Below are 15,761 nucleotides of genomic sequence, written 5' to 3' on the forward strand. Positions count from 1 at the left end.
TCAGCCCACCCTGGGACTCCCCCATAATGCTCATGTATTTCCTCCCCCTTGTCAATCAACGTTTCTTCATTTGTGAGGGAAATTTGTACTTGTCAACCTTAGAAGCAAAGGACTCTAGCCCAATCAATCCCCTGGAAAGTGGTAATGTTCTCCAGAGCCCCTTCCTAGAGATCTCCTCAGCTCATTGTGGACTTCTGGCTATCCAGAGGAAGTGTCCAAGAATCTCTCAAGATGGTGGTCCTTTGTGCAGGCTGTTTGCCTTCCAACTCTTAAGATGTTACTCGTGGTCAAATGTGCCCTCATCCCCTACAATTACCAGGAGGTCTCTGCAGGAAGGGTTAGGCTGGCAGGAGAGGGGTGTGTGTGTGTGTGTGTGTGTGTGTGTGTGCGTGTGTGCGTGTGTGCGTGTGTGTGTGCGCGTGTGTGCGTGTGTGTGTGTGTGTGTGTGTGTGTGTGTTACTTTCTCCCTCACTCACTGAGAGCTTGGCAAGGCCAGGAGAGGCAGCTGATTATTTTTAGCCCCTTGTTCCTCCGAATGGATTGTGCATAACAAAAGAATGCTAATGCTCAGTGTCTTTATGAAAGCACTCGAGTTCATCAGCTTTGCAAAGAAGTGAAATTAAATCAAGATTTAATTGGGATATGCATGTTTTATTCATGCTACTAACCACAGGAGAAGCCAGCAAGCTGAAGGTAAAAAAGAGGGGAAAAAAATCTTTTGAAAAGTTGTTTCTCTCTGATTAAATAGAGATAGTTTCCAACTTCAAAGGGAGCAGGCCTTTAATGTATTTTAAATGCTCAACTATGCTTAGCCTGGCCAGCTCTGCTGCTAGTGGGCCACAGCAACCCAGGTATGCCCTACACCTGACTTCGTGGTCTTGCCCCTGAGAAACAGGTGTGTGGTTCCTAGCCCTGTTGCACCTTCTGTGCTTGAGTTATGGAGTCTTCAAACTGTTGTCCTGGGATCCTGTTGGAGGGGTGTGTGAGGCTCAGAGGTCTCTGGTTATCTCTTGGAATCTGAGTAGCCACTCCTGCCAAAGTCTGAAGGACCAAATCTAATAGGAAGAAGCCTGTCCCCTTTCTCTCTTGGAAGGTTAAATTTCTTGGGCAACCAGTTCTGCTGTATACAAAGATAAAGCATGCCCTGCCTGTGCCTCTTGCACCTAATAGGATAGAACAAGACATCAAACAAAGCCCAACTAACGAGAGAGAGAAAGAAAAGAGAGAACAGGCGAGAGAGCAGAAGTTGCTATAAAGGTTTAAGAAGCTCTGAGAGATCAAAGGAATTGCAAGGGAGAGACAAAAGCAGTGGAGTGAGGGTGGAAGGGTATCCCGGATTTCCACGTATGTAAATTTCTCCTTATGTAAATTCCTGCAAGGGTTCCAAGCAGTGAAACCCAGAGCCAGGCTGCTAGAGAGGAGCTTTGGGCTGGGTGCTCTGGAGAAGACAATCTGATTGGCTGTGGTCATGGTCTCAAGAAATGATAAATCTCAACTGGATGCAGAGAATGTAATGGTGCAGCACTGGGCATATGGAATAGAGGATGAGACCACAGCACCATGAGCCTTAAACTCAGGATCCTGACTATAAAGTTAAGGTTCTTGCCTTTCATCAATTCAGAGGCTCATAGTATTAGAAAAGATTCTCAAAGAAGTTGCTCCAAGAATTGCTTCTCTTGTGGTACACTGATCATGGCAGGCATTTTCCTTCTGAGCCAGAAGGAAGCTGACAGTGAATTTTGAACAAAGGCCAACCAATAGCCCTATGCTAGATTCTGGTGATCTCTTGCACAATTCATGCCTCAAAAAGTATCTACAAGAGCTGAGAGGAACAGATGCCTCTAGTTCTCTATAATGAAGGGTTAGGCTACCTTGATCTGATTATCCATCAAGAAACAGTTCCTAAGTCCTCCTCAAAGTTATCAGATAGATAACAAGATAGTTCAGAACTACTAGAAAAAGTAATTGAGGGAAAGATTGACACTAGATTTTGGAAGGATTGGACTTCTGAAAAATGAAAGCTCCAATTTCCAAAATTTAAAAACCTAACAATAATACATTTAACTGCCTATTAAATAGAGTTGAGGCAAGAACTAATAAGGGGAAGATACACTAGGAGAAATTAATCTATGTATGCCACAAGGAGAGAGGAGGCTAGAAAATGAAGGAGAGTGAAGTAGTATTCACAACAGAGGGGTCTGGCACAGAGTTTATCCACACTCCCAGGGAAAGAGAGAGAAGACAGAGCAAGGACAATAGTAAAGAAATAAGTGGCTAAGTATTTTTCAGGACCAGTGAATGACATGAATCTATAGTCTCAAGAAACCAACTGGGGGGTTGGGAAGGTGGCTCAGTGGTAGAGTGCTTGCCTTGCATGCATGAGGCCCTCGGTTTGATTCCTCAGCACCACATAAGCAGAAAAAGCCGGAAGTGGGGCTGAGGCTCAGGTGGTAGAGCGCTGGTCTACAGCTGAAGAGCTGGGGGACAGTGCCCAGGCCCAGAGTTCAGGCCCCACAACTGACAAAAAGAAAGAGAAAGAAAGAAAGAAAGAAAGAAAGAGAGAGAGGAGAGAAAGAAAGAGAGAGAGAGAGGATAGAAAGAAAGAGAGAGAGAGAAAGAAAGAGAGAGAGAGAGAAAGAAAGAAAGAAAGAAAGAAAGAAAGAAAGAAAGAAAGAAAGAAAGAAAGAAAGAAAGAAAGAGAGAAGCCAACTGGGATGCAGAAAACATAATGTGAAGTGTGTTTCAATCTAGATGTGTCAGAATAGAGCATAATCCATAGTTTCCGCCATTGGGGTTAGAGTTTTCTTTGTTGGAAGCGTTTTATTTAAACATTTAATTTCCTTAACAGATATAGGCTGTTTCTTTTTGGATTAACTTCAATAGTTTGTGACACTTAAGGAATTTTGAATTTCATACATGTGATCAAGTTTATTTTTATTTTCTGTAGACTCTGTAGTGATGTCACTTTTTAGTATCTGATATTGGTAATATCTTCTATGTTTATGTTTTAACCTGATCACCCTGGTATGATCAATTTAATCTTTATTAAATAATAACCTTTTACACATACAAAATTAAAGAAGAAGCTGTTGGTTTCATTGTTTTTTTAAAAAAATATTTTTGTATTCGATTTCTACTCTTTTCATCTTCTTTATTTTTCCTTTCTTGTGTTCTGCTTTACATATACTCCAAATTTCTTAAGATTAAAATTGAAGTCATGGATCTGAGACGTTACTTCTTTTCTAAAATAGGAATTTAATGGCATAAACTTGCTTTCTAGGTACTGCTTCAGTGGTAGCCAGCAAATTTTCACATATTACGCTACTATTTTCATTGGGTTCAAAATGCTTTTGATTTTTAACCTCGTTTTCTTCTTTGACTCAGATTATTTAGAAGTATGGTAGTTAGTTTCTTGATGTTTGAAGGTTTTTGCATAGATACCTTTGTGTTGTTGATTTCTAGTTTATTCCAATTTTGGCTAAGGCACATTTTATATGACTTGAACTCTTTAAAATTTGTTAGACTCATTTTATGGTCTGGAAAATAGATGGCCACAATAAATACGCTATGTACATTTGAATAGCAATGTGCTTTCTGCTGAAGTTGGGTAGATGATTCTACAGGTATAGGTTTGTTCCTATTCTTTGAGAGTCCTATTCAAGTCTTCTATATTATTACTAATTTTATGTTACTTGTTTTTTTCAAAGATTAAGAAAAGGGCATATGAAATCCCCATGTATTCTTATGAATCTTGCCATTTCTCATCCAAATTCTATCTGTCTTTGTTTCATGTATTTTAAAACTCTATTATTAGGTGCATAAATATTTAGGATTGTTTTATCCCATTGATAAATTGGCCCCTTAATCATTATGACAGAAAAGTCTTTAGCCATGGTAATGTTCTTTATTATGAAATCTATTTTGTCTGATACCAGGCTAAGCATTCAAGTTTCCTTTTGGCTAGTACACTAAGTCTTTTATATGCTTTGAAATTTTAATAAAATTGATAAAAAGTAAACACTCAGAAAAGTAGGAGCAGAATGAAATTTCCTTGAAGAGCATGTTTTGGGTAAATATAAAACGTATTTATTCAAATCTATAGCAAACACCATACTTAATGGTGAAGCTTGGGAAACGTTCCTTTTGAGAGCAGGAATAAGACAAACAACAACAAAAAAATCCCACTACCCTCACTTCAACATAAAGAAAGCCTTTCTTCTCCTTCCCAATGAATTATTGAAGAGAGGACATTTAAAAATATTTAAATATGTATATTTAAGGTAATAGTACTTATAGTATTTTATAATAAATAAACACACACACATATATATATATATACATATATAATATATATGAACAGAGCATGATAGTGAACATCTACAATTTTAGCTGCTCAAGAAGCAGAGATAGAAAAATCCTGGTCTAAGGCTGGCCAATTTAAAATCATAAGACCCTATCCAAAAAATTAAAACAAAAACAAACCCAAAAGCAAAAGGACTGGGAGTTCAAATCATGTGTGAGAGTTCTTGCCTAGCAAGCAGGAGGCTCTAAGTTCAAACTTCTGTACTGCCAAAAAAATGTAAAAGATATATATGTACATGTAGAAAAATTTTTAAAAATCCATAAATATATTTTTAAATTTAATAAGAGAGTTTTAATAAGTATACTGTGAACATAAACAGGAAAAAATTGTGTGGCTTTTTCTATCACCATATGGAGAGTTACTATACAGATATGACGGAGGATAGCAAGTAAGTATTGCCTTGGTTGGAGATGGTAACACAGAGAAAGAATAACGGAAGAGTAAACCAAACAACAGACTCTCCACAAAACAGAGTGAACCCTGAAGAGCAATGGAGAAAAGACAGGCACCAAAAATGGTGCCAAAACAACTTAATATCCATACTGGGGGAGAAATTAGATTTCTATCTCACATCACATAGTAAAATATATTTCAGGTGGATTAAAGACCCGACTATGAACTCAAAATTACATTGCTCTCTAGAATTTCAGTTCCAGAGCAAAGATATTGACATATATTCATTCTTCCCTGCTCCTCTTCTCCAAATAGAATCAAATACTCAATAGTTATTAAACCAATAATCACAAAAGGATTCTAAAAAAGAATCCTTTTATCTTCTGGAAAGATAAAAAGCCAGACTGAGTTGAGACCTCCACACTTGAAGACTGACAACATAGGGAGTTCTCTGATTTTATTTTTTTATTCTCCACATTTCATTAAACAGGGCTCTAGAGAGTCTATAATCAAGTAAGCATAGACAACAACATCATCATCATCCTCAACAACAGCAATGAGAGAGAGACCTTTTCTCTGGGAAAAAGGACCAAAAAAAAAGGGAACCCCAATAGGAGTTTCTCTGTCTCCCCAACAGTGATGTAGCAGGGGAAACTCAAACCTAACTCCATAGTTGAGGACCCTGGCAATCGTGACAGTGAAGAACTCAGCTGCTTCATCACCTTGCTGTTAAAGGCCACAGCATAATAACAACAAGACCTTAGGCCATCCAGGTCAGGCTCCTAAGCCAGGCTCAAAACAGTGGTCCACTGGCAGCAGTGAAGACCTTGGTTCTCCAAGCCTTTGGGCCAATGCTGGTTCACCCCATTCACTCACCACAGCAACAGTGAAGCTGTGTTGTTCTTCCTTCTATGCCCTGTCACAGGGAGCCCCTGTCTACCTATTCCTCTCCTGTCCTCCACCAAAGGGCTTCCGGTGACAGCAAGTGGTCAAAGGAAGGACTTTGTGCACTGCAAGACATACTAGCAAACGTCCAACAAATGTGACAAATGGCACAAAGGAGATAAAGCAAAAGCTCAGAAAATAGAAGCTTCATTAGGATTGAAGTCACCAAAGTAGGAAAAAAAACCCTATGTCCTAAACTTAGATAAGATCAAGAATCTCTTATCATTGGTCTGGGTATAGTGAATCACATCTGTAATCCCAGTTATTGGGGTGGTGGAGATTGGAAAGATCATGGTTTGAGGCCACCATGGGGGAAAAAAGTTAATGAGACTCTTCATCTTAACAAACAAGCCAGGCTTAGGGATTCATGGTTACAATCCTAGTTATCTGGAAGGCATAGGTATGAGAACCGTGGTCCAGCTTGGAAGGAAGGAAAAAAATAAGAGAACCATTTTTTTTCACCTAATACCAAAATGTTTGGGATATAATAAAAAGAAAACATCCTAAGAACCAAGGGGGAAAAACTAGCATCAACAATTTAAAAGAGAAAAGACAACCAGCAGATGCTAATGCTGAATGAATCTGATGCTGGAAAATATCTGACAAGAATTTTAAAGTGCCTCTCATAAAATGATCCAATAATCAATTACAGATTCTCTTGAGATAATGAAAAGATAGAACATCTCTGCAAATAAATAGAAGTTATAAAAAAAGGAGCCAAACAGAAATTAGAGACCTCAAAAATACAATATCTTAAATTTAAAAAAAAAAGGATTTGCTGGATGGAATTAACTTCAGAGTAGAGATGACAGGGTGTAGAATCTATGAAGTAGAAGACAAATCAATAGAATTTCTTCAATCTGACCAATAGAGAGAAAATAGACTGCAAAGATGAATGTTCTCCAGGATTAGTATAAGAAGCATCTAGCATTCATAGTATTGAAATCCTAGAATGAATAATGGTTGAAAACTCACTAAATAAGTATGAGACAAAACCTATAGATCTATGTAAGTGAGTGAGCCCCAAGTAGCATTAACCAAAAGAAATACATATCAGAGAACATAATTAAATGTCTAAAAACCAATTTTTAAGAAGAAAACTTTAAAATAATACATTGCCTATTAAAAATACACCAAGTTGAAGGACAGATAACTTCTTATCTGAAACCATATTGCTAAAAGGGACCTTTTTTTCTGGTTCTGATGAGATATAGGTGTCAACCCTGTCTAGGAATGAAATAGACACTGAAATTAAGAAAATTCCCTTCAGAAATTAAGGGAAAAATAAAGATTCTCATATGAAGGAAAATCAAGAGAATTTATTGCTGGAAAACCTATCCTGAAGGAATAAAGAAAGCTCTCTGAACACAAGAAAGTGACCACAGAGGCTTAGATCTTCAGGGAACAACGAGAAGCTTCAGAATGGGTAAAAACCAAAGCAAGTACAGTCAGTTTCTCTAGTCAGTTTATGGCTGAAGCAATTGTAAAAGTTATGACCCCAAATAACACAATATATGTAGGGGAATCACTGAAGGCAATGGTGTTTGTTAACTTGGGAAGGGTGAGAGATTTAATAGAATTAAGATTTCTATACTTTACTGGAAGCAATCAAAATTTGACATTTGTAGATTGTATTGGTTTATCACTTTATGTATCATCTATCAAGTTCTATCATCTTTAATCTATCTTCTTTTTTTTTTTTTTTTGGTCTGGTAGTGGGGCCTGAACTCTGGGCCTGGGCACTGTCCCTCAGCTCTTCAGCTCAAGGCTAGCGCTCTACCACTTGAGCCACAGTGCCACTTCCGGCTTTTTTCTTTTTGTTTATGTGGTGCTGAGGAATCGAACCCAGGGCCTCAGGCATGCAAGGCAAACGCTCTACCACTGAGCCACCTTCCCAGCCCCTGGCTTTTCCTTTTTATGTAGTACTGAGGAATCAAACCAAGGAATCAAAGTAGAAATCAACAATAGAAAAATAACAGCAAAATATCCAAGTTCTAGAAAATTAAACCACACGTTTTAAAATAACTCATAGATCAAATAAGGAGAGTCAAAATAAAAATGAAACAATATACTTTTAAATAGACCATAAGTCAAAGAAGAAATCCAAGGGAAAGAAAAAAATCTCAGCAACTTTAAGTTCAATGTTTAAATACATTGAACTTAATGCTGGTGAAAATATGAAACATTGAGACATAGCTAGAACGGTGCCTAGAGGACAAGTAATAACTCTAACTCCTTAAATTAGGAAAGAGGAAAACTTTCAATAATCTATGCTTTCACCTAAAAAAACCAGAAGAGGAAAAGTTAAAGTCAAGGATAATACAAAAAAGAAAGCAACAAAAATAGCATGTTAATAGCAGCGTTGTTTAGTCAAACTGTAGCAGTCCAAATATCCATTCATAGAAGAATGGTAGAATGAAATATGACATGTATGCATACAATTATGTATGTGTAATGTATTATTAATTTATGTGCCACAACCTGGATGAAACTTGAAGACATTATTATTTTAAAAAGCCAGTCACAAAAGGGCACAAATTTCATTATTTCCCTTATATGAGGTACCCAGAACATCCAATGAGTATATTTAATTAGTACAATTTGGGGAGATGAAAATGTCTGGTGGTGGATGGTTATGCAGTGATGTACATTTCTGAACTGAATAAATGGTACATTTCATGTAACATGTATTAAATAAATAGAACTGTTTACAAGAAGATGATAGAAAGAATATATAAAAAAGCTAATTTCTTCACAATAAGTCAACCAAGTCAATAAAATTGTAACAGCTTGACAAAGGAAAAAGATACAATCACCCACAGAGAATAAACAGTGGATATCCTATGAGTTTCCACAGTCATTAAAATATAATAAGGGAATATACTACAAATAACTGCATACACAGATACTTAATATTATAGATGAAATGAATCAATTTATCAAAAAAACCTGTAATATACCAAGACTCAGCCAAGATGTAAATGCTAACCATCAGTTAGCCATGCATCTATTAACAAAATTGAATTAGTAATTTAAGTACTCCTAGATGGATGACTTCATTGGAAAATTCTCTTGCATATTTAAAATAACACCAAATTTATATGATCTCTTCCAGAAAGTAAAAGTGAAGGGATCATTTCCCAAATCATTTTATGGAGTTAGTATTAGTGTGTTCCCATAACCATACAATGATTGCACAACAATCTATCAATATCTCATGAGCATCGCACCACCAAAATTTCTAAGCAAAAATCCTCCCACCAAATCCAACAGTGTATAAAAGAAAAATATTCCACAACAAAATGAGATTGATTCTAGGTATGCAAGGATAGTTCAATACTTGAAAGTATCACCTACCATATTGGCTGGCTAAGGAAAAAACTGATTGTACCAATTGTAAAAAAAACAATTAGATAAAATTCAACAGCCAGTCACAACAAAAATTCTCAGTATATTAGGAAGGAAGACTTACTGTCATCTCCATAAGAAGAGTGAACATGTTCCCTCTTGGGTCAGAACAAATCATTCCACTCTTACCCTCTTATTGAACAAAGTACTGCAAATTCTAGATAGGGCAGTAAGGGAAGATCAAAAGGGTACATACTGGAAAAGAAGCTATCTGTATTAGTAGAATATGTGATAGTCTATGTGTAAAAATCCAAAAGAACCTAGAAACAATAATATCAAAATGTTAAATACCCTCATAAAAATCCTAAATCTCATAAGTGCCTTTAATACTGCCCCAGGATATAAGAAGGAGCAAGAGAAGGACTCCACAGCATTTAAGGACAGGCAAGAGTCAATGTGACTGGAACAGAAGGTAGGAAGACTATCAGGAAATGTGGTCAGAGTGGTAATGAACATGATCCTCACCATACAGGATTAGACCACTGTCATGCTTCTGGACCATTGGAAGCTTTGGTTCTACACCGGTGGTCTCAGAATAGTCACCAGCAGCAGTGTTCCTGTTAGAAATCCAAGTTCCCAGGTCTTCCCTCAAATCTACAGAGTCAGAAACTTGATAACCAGGTCCAGAAAGCTATGCTTTACAAGACCCCTTAGCCAGGTGCATGCATAGTTTGCTCCAAATGACATGGAATGACATGGAAACCATTCCAAAGCCTTTGGCTGAGGAACAATCAACCTTCTGGCTTCTGTGTTGGAAAGATGTTGAAGCAGGGCCAAGGTCAGATGCTACTGGAATGATCCACTGAGAGATGAAGGTGACTTGATCTAGGGAAATAGCGGCCGAGATGGAGAGTAGCAGCGATCAGCAATCACTGATCCTTTGTTGATAGAATTTTCTTTTGAGAGTTTTGCCACCTAGTTCCTCACTTAATGTCCAGAGAAGACACTCAGACCCACGTATTAGCTGTCTCTCATGTTCCATTCCCACAATTCAGCTCTTCATAGGATATTTTAAAGGGAAATATCACCATGCTCCTGCTCAATGGGAATATCAGATATATGTCCATAGATTTCCATTTACTGATACTCATCACTAAGAAAGTATAAAATGTCCATTAGTCCATTATCCATCGCAGATCTATGAATCTCCCCTTACACCTAGAATCTGTAATCTGACACCACAGATCATTACAAGTCTTCACCATCTATTATTGTAATAACTGTCATTCCTGTTGAGGTTGACAAGTCTGTCGTTTAGAAAGCTGAGGTCTGGTTTCCCTCAATTTTGAGAGGGGCTCGTGTTCATGGAACCACTCCCACTAATGAACTTGCAAGGCTCCTGTTAGTTTATTTATTAATGTTGACAGTAACAGGCTGTGAGAGGGAAAATGGATGTTTACAAGAATTACATGCATCTCTGTTTATTTGATCTCTTTGAAATTAATCTTAGGGTTTCTACAAAGGCGACGCTAAACGCATGGCACTTTGTTTGAACTTAATACAGCACATGGAAATGTTTATACGAATTAGAGACACTTCAGAGTCCATCATAGAGATCTAGACTATTGACACAATCTGCTTATGCCGTCTGAAACCTGCATTTGTCACCGATAATATATGTTGTCGACTTAAGGGTTCAATCCCTGAAATCATTATTGTTGTGTCTGGGAAGAACGGGATTGTTCGCCGTGTTTACAATAAAATATGTGAATCAATAAATAAAAGTACATGAATATTTTATCATAATTGGTAGGATTTGGTAGGACAGCATTCATTAGACTGGGTGCAATTAGTGGATTTTTATTTCTCGTGCCAAGTCTTATTGATTGCTAGTGACTGCTCGGAGCTGAGTGAGAAGTGTTCCGAGACAGTCTGATTTCAGCAAGAGAAAGGTCATGTTTGCTGGGAATTGTCTGCCATTGGCGTGGTGGTGGGGTGGTGGCTTAGGAGCTTTATAGCTTCCTTGAAAGTAAACCCTTCCATAGAAGCAAAAAGAATCTGCTTTATTGGGATAGATACCAACCATCAGGATGGTGGAGGCTGGCTTCCTCTCTCAGCTCCATACATTACATTCATGAATCTTTCTTGGCTACACATTTCTGCCTTTTAGGGGGCATTGTCAAGTGAGTTTTTAGAGTCCTTATGCTCCATTCTCATCCCTAATAGACATATTATATCCCTCAACTTCTCCATGCATATTTTTAATCCATATTAATCTAGCTTCATTGTTGTTCCACATAGAAATACTGATATATATTATATTATACATATATAAGTATATAAGATACATAAATATATAATAGATACATATATAAATACTATGAATACCTATTGTCTCTGAGCATGTAATTAAAGCTATCGATCTAGTGTGAAATGCCCACTTGGCAGTCAATGGCTTACATCTGCAATCTTAGTTATAATCCTAGTTACTCAGGAGGCTGAGGTCTAGAGGATCACAGTTTAAAACCAGCCTGGGCAGAAAAGTCTGCTAGATTCCATCTCTAAAATAACCAATAATAAGCCAGGTTGGAGGCATGGCTCCAATAGTAGAACTCGAGCTAAACAAGCGAGTACAAGGCCATAAGTTTAAACCCTCCATTCTCGCCCCTGACCCCACCAAAAAAAGAGAAACTAAAGCTGTGATGTCTTAAAATAACACAAATTCAATGGTCAGAAATCTGTAGCATCTCCAAGTGTTGATGAGGCTGTTTTTCTTCCCAGAGGCTTTGGGGACAAATAATCTGTTTACTTGTTCTCTCGAGGTATTGACAAAATTCAGCTCCTTAAAAGTTTTGGAGTAAGGTTTTCCTTCAGAGAACAACCCACATCCCTTTGCTCATAACCCCTTTTAAATCTGCATGGTGAGTTTCTTTCAGGCTGTGTATTTCTCCTGCCTCTGGTGTTGTATCCCTTTGACCCTTGTTCCAGGAAAGGCTCCTCACTTGTAGGACTCATGTGGTAACAGTGGATTCAACAGAATAATACAGGACAATCCCTCATCACATCTGTAAAGTTCCTTTTCCAAGTAATGTAACACTCACTGGCTCTCAAGTCTGACACACACACACACACACACACACACACACACACACACACACACACACACACACACACACACACACACACACGTGGGGGGAGATCTGTGCCCATCATTCTGTCTTCCCCAAGCAAACGCTTGGTTATAGAAGTCTGACTCATAGCCACCCAATTCTCTGCTGTCTGGAGACTACTGATGATCCTCATAGGATGCTCCCTCATCATACCAATCCTCAACATTTCCCCTTCAAACTCCCTAACCATTTGGCTAAACTAGCCACGAGCTCCATGCCTCAGTTAACCATTCTTTCAGGTAAGGAGGAAAGGAGTTCTATTGGTCAGAGGAGAGTTAAGATATCTCTGAGAAAGCCAAAAAGGTGCAGACTTGTCCCATCAAGTGAAAGAAAATTGCATCTGGTGTCCTCTATTTGTTGGAAATTGAGGTGGGGGGAAAAGTACTTGTCAGATTAATAACTCCATACTCAATATCAAGGGCTGTACTGATTTGTTCTAATGAGGAGACCAGTATGGGAAAGCACCTGCAGTTAGAGTCATACATTATTAAACTCACAATAATATACTGCCATTTTCCAAGGTGCATCTCTCTCTCCTGTCTCTCTGTGGCAGTGATTAAACCAAAGAACAAAACAGGCCCATGAATTGGAATCATCGCCCCTGCATTTTTCTATAAAAAAGGCTATTATTTCTATTTGGATTCATTACTTTTGTAGAAATCAGAAAGTGTAGAGGCTTCTTTCTCTTGTTCTTCCTTGCTATCATGTTCCTCCTACTGTTGAAGGATTTCTTGGGTATACATATTCTCTTAAGGCACAAGTTCCATCTGTCTAAAACCACGAGGTGCCTTCAGTCAGACTCTATTTGTCACACATCTAGCATAAACCTCCATAAACCTCCAATCTAGCATTAAACATCTGTTAAGAAACTGTGGTGGCACCCTAACATGACTATCAGTTCTAAACTGATGTCCAAAATACAGAAGAGATGTGGACATTTACCTCTCTTGAAGCGTGAATACTAGAAGTACTAGAGGTCCCTTTGATTCCAAGTAGGTGCTTGACCATTGGGATAGGATCTTTCCTCACGTATACCCCTCACCTCTTCATTCAAGAAATTGTGTGTCTTTGAACTTGGTCTTCAGTTTGGGCCTCTAAGATGGCAGCTGTTGCAGTCAGACTTCACTTATTCAGTTAAATGTAACAAGAGGGGCCTTAATAGGAAGGCAGAAAAAGTAATATTCACAAATATCCTAGCGGGTACATCCGTTTCCTTAGCTCCTTGCATTTCAGTGGTGCCCTGTGGCTCACTCTCTCAATGGACTATGGGAGAAATCGCATGACACTTGCAGAGCGGAGCTTAGAAGAACAAGAATGAGTTCCCCAGATGGCCTCTTTGCCTACCATGGCAACCGCGATTCAGGTCACAAGAATAAAGCAGGTCACTAAGTCGCTTCATGATCAATGGCCCTAGAGAGTCACTCAGACCAAGACAGACTTGGTGTAAATGAGAAATAAACTTTTTAAGTGCTAAGCCACTGAGACCTGGGGATCATTTTATTAGCACCACATAAACGAGTCTATCCTGACTAATGCACCGGGTAGCCAATCTTATTGTCAGAGGACCTCATGAGCCATCAGCCACCAGCAGCCATCTCCTGGCTTCAGCTATTCCAGCTGCAATTCTGTCTATCACACGCCTGTGCTTTGTGGTCATCGAGCTCGATCCGACTCTGTTAAGGTTCTGGGCTTCATGTTTCTCCATCTTGGAATTTTTCCCTAACAGGAGACCATGCCAGTGGCAGCACGGCCTGGCTACACATCTGGATGGCATGGGGCATCGACCAGAGTGTTTTCTCAGATCTGCTCCTACTCCCTTAACCAGTGGCTGCTCAAACCTTCAGTGAAAGGAAAATTGTCTAGGTCCTCTCCAGGGGCTTAGGGAATGGGAGAGTTTATATGATTCTCTATCATTCAAACTGCTTTGTCAACATTAGCATAAAACATTTCTGGCTCTATATCTTTTTTTAGGAGGGGTCAGCATACATTAATTACACACAGGCATACATTAATTAGTTACATATACTACTATAAGCTCATAAGACGGGCATCTCTCTGGCAGGCAAGTTGATCCATATTGATCAATTCAGTCCCATCGAAAGTTAGATTTGTTCTAATTTCATGAAGACCCTCCCAATGAACTCTCACACACATTCCAAAGATGCAAATTAACAAGCCCTGCCATTCTTTAGGGAATAAAGCCCTCTCTTCTGGAGCTGCTTTATTTATTTATTTTTCCTCCTTGGTGTATAATAGGATCTAATTTAATTGCAGGTTTAGAGAAAAGAAGGAAGAGGGGACGAGAGGGCAGATCAAAAAGGAAATCGGCTTAGACACAAGGCAATTGTGTCTGAGAGTTTCAGAAAGTTACTAAGGGACAGGGATTCAACATGTCAAGCTGCTTCTAACTCCTGCCACATATATACATATATGTATATACATGTATATATATATATATATATATATATATATATTCCATGTTTCAGTGTTTGCTTCTTTCCTGTTGATTATGCCAACAGATGGCAATCTGCAGGGCCAAAAAATCCCTCTGGCAAATTTGGTTTCCAGATATTTCAATCCTGTCATTTATACCAAAAGGCGATTCTTTCATTCTATTCACAGAAACATCCAAGCATTGGCAACGCGAAGGCATCATCCCGTCCTTTAGAAAGTTATCATGCGTTAGGAGAAGGGGTAGCTGTATCTTGTACCCTACAGCAGCAGCAACAACACCCTCCAAGTTTTACCTCCTTGGGCACTCGATTTCAGACGATTACAGGTAATAATTGGATTAAGACAATTTGCTACTGTGGGCCACAACCTGAGTTCTATCCTGGAATAGTAATGAAATATCTATCACTTTCTGCCTTATCTAAGAACAAATAACTGGCCTCACATTTCCCATATTTTTTCTGGAGATCTGCTCATTACAGTGTCCTTAATATATGCCAAGCACTGCTCTGAGTAGTTTTAATATACATATTCTTTAAAAAAAAAACAACAACCCAATGCAAATGGCACCATTATGACCCACAATCAAAAGAAATGAAGACTTGATACATAGGGAACTCATTTACATTGTTCTCAGAGGTGAAGAGGGAGGTTCAAATCCAGGTAGTTGGGCTCCTGAGCCTAAGGTTTAACCGCTGTGCTGCACTGCCTTTTTGTTTGAGAGTGAACACCAACCAGTTGGTATACTTTTATTTGCAACTAACAGACTCCGTTATTTTTTCTGTCTGAACCAAAGAATGTTTTCTGTCAGAACTAGGAACAGCAAGCTGGAAGAGCAGACTTGGGTAATGAGCAGAACCCGTGGTTCCTATCCAGGGCGAAGACGAAGCAAGTGTGACCAGCTTTCTGGAAACAATCTGGCCAGGATGTGTTTCTCCTCCCCACTGCTGCCATGGCTCCTAGCTTCACGACGGCATTCTAACCACACGGTCAGCACGCTACACACCCTCGAAGGCACAGGCACAAGCGGGGAGCCTCGTCTTTGTGGAGATCTCCTTCCTGTGCTGTGGTTGCCAAGGAAAAGAAAGAGA

The sequence above is a fragment of the Dipodomys merriami genome, unplaced genomic scaffold, assembly GCF_024711535.1.
Source record: "Dipodomys merriami isolate MVZ:Mamm:240054 unplaced genomic scaffold, mDipMer1.0.p SCAF_29, whole genome shotgun sequence".
NCBI lineage: Eukaryota > Metazoa > Chordata > Mammalia > Rodentia > Heteromyidae > Dipodomys > Dipodomys merriami.